Below are 2,219 nucleotides of genomic sequence, written 5' to 3'. Positions count from 1 at the left end.
GCCTTCATGGTGTATCTGAAAGGCTTTGGTCTTGTGTACATGAAGATAGTGAATCTACTAGAAGACTGCAATCAGGACTGGGGAGACAGCTCAGCTGGTGAAGTGCTCACATTGCAAACGCAAGGACATGAGTTTAATTCCCAGAACTAACATATAAAATAGCCAGGCATAGTGGGACTTACATGTAAGCCCAGTGATAGTGAGATAGAAGGCAGAAATAGATAGATCTCTGAGGCTCACTGGTCAGCTAGCCAAGCCCACTAGTTGAGTTCCTGGTCAGGGAGAGACCCTGTTTTAAGAGAAAACAAGATGCAAGGCATTCAACAAAGAATGACTGAGCTTGTCTACTCCTCTCCATACTCATGCACACATATGTACACATGTACTTGCGCACTGATAACCATGCACGCACGCATGAACATACACACATGCATGCATGAAAAAATGTGATTATGTCTTCAAGAGGTCTTTCCCCTATTTATAGAATATAGAAATAGTTTTCTTTCTTTTAGCTGTCAGGAGATGTCCTCCAGGTATGTATATATAGTTTTCTTTCTCTTAGGTGTGTTCCATCCCACTTGGGGTGACAAGGGCCATTCTACTATGTGCAGAGTTGTAAGAATGTCTGTTTATAAGACAGGCAGACTTGCTTCAAATCTCTGTTGACCACCTGCTCAGTTCAACTACCTGTGAAATAAAGGCAGCCTTATCAAGCTCCCGGCACTGGGCATGTGGGCCACATGTACAGATGTCTGTAGAACATGCACTGCAATGCTTCACTTGGTAAATGCAAGTGGTGGCTGATTTGCTAATTGCCAGGTAGGGAGTGGCCATCCTGTTTGTTTACTTTAGGAAAATCTCCTTAGTGACCTTTAAGGCCATGCTCAGCATACTCAGTGTGGGTGTGCGGGTCTTTTTCTTTGTGAATAAAGTGGCATTAAGTGTCTCCCTTAAGCCCATTATAGTCACAGACATTTAGAGGAAGTTTGATCGTTCAATGTTCACTTTAAACCTATCAGTTCAAGGCAAGTTGCAATTAAAAAAAAATCATTCAGACTTTCTTTGGCTAACCCTGGGCACTGTAGAGACCTCTGGGGAAGCAGTGGAATGCCCAGACAGTCGTGGGCAGTACTCCAGAGCAGCTGAAAGATGAGTGTATCCATGGCTGATGCACAGACTATGTAGACACCAAATCCCCCTGACGAAGTCCAGCAATGCTTCGTCGATGATCATCCTTCTTGAAAGACCGGATGAGCTCACCCAGAAGAAGGGGTGGGTGAGAGATTTCAGGAAAGATTCTTAGTTATCCGAAATCAAGTTGTAAAAACTCTGGGGGTTGAGGGCTCCTGTTGATGTCCCCACTTGTTGTCATAACCCCAGAGACATGGCTTGCTGGTAATGTCATCTGACATGAATAGATGTGCCAAAGCCAGAAGCTGCCAGACAGATCCTGGATTGTGATGGAAGGTGAGAGAGACGTGCAAATTGTGTACCACGTGAGCATGGAGTGAGTCATGCTTTCCTGTAGGGCATTATCACCTATCCCAGCACTGACTGCAACTCCTCAAGATATTCAGAAATAACCATCATCTATCCCTGAACAACTCACTCCAAGCTGAGATCTAACCTTTAATTAGGCTCATGTTGTGTCATGAATGCAAAATACCTTCATCTGACTCAGTTCCAAGGACATGATCAACCCCAATCTCGTAGTTCATTCATTATTTCCATCAATGGAAACAGCTATTCATTCATCTGGTCTAACATTGCTCCATGCTTCATTCCATCTGCCATTTCATGGGTGGGTCCATTAATTGTCCAGTCTTTCACTAACTGGACAAATAACTTTTGTGCTTTCTTTCTGTGTGCCTTGCTGTGCTGAGCACTGGGCAGGCAGCAGTGAACTAAGGCAGATACAGGACTGGCCATTCTGGAGAAGACAGACCCTGTAAACAAGTAATTGCAACAAAAGGTGATGAATGGGGAGGATTGTGACAGGGAGGGTAGGAGGCTTGCAGCAAAAATTCACTTTGGCAAGAGCTTTAAAAGTTTTCTATTACCCCAAAGTTGAGATTCCAGTGGCTTAGCTTCTAGAGTGTCTACATAAATAACCGCGAACACTCTTTAGAAAGAAGAGTGAACATTTGTGCAGCTTGTGCCAGGTGGCTGGGCATAGAGCCAAAGCCTCTACCAAGATAGTCACACTTAATCCTCCCGAC

The sequence above is a fragment of the Microtus oregoni genome, unplaced genomic scaffold, assembly GCF_018167655.1.
Source record: "Microtus oregoni isolate MIOR12 unplaced genomic scaffold, Mior012 000002F_ref0000024, whole genome shotgun sequence".
Taxonomy (NCBI): Eukaryota; Metazoa; Chordata; class Mammalia; order Rodentia; family Cricetidae; genus Microtus; species Microtus oregoni.
This window is presented reverse-complemented; position numbering follows the sequence as displayed.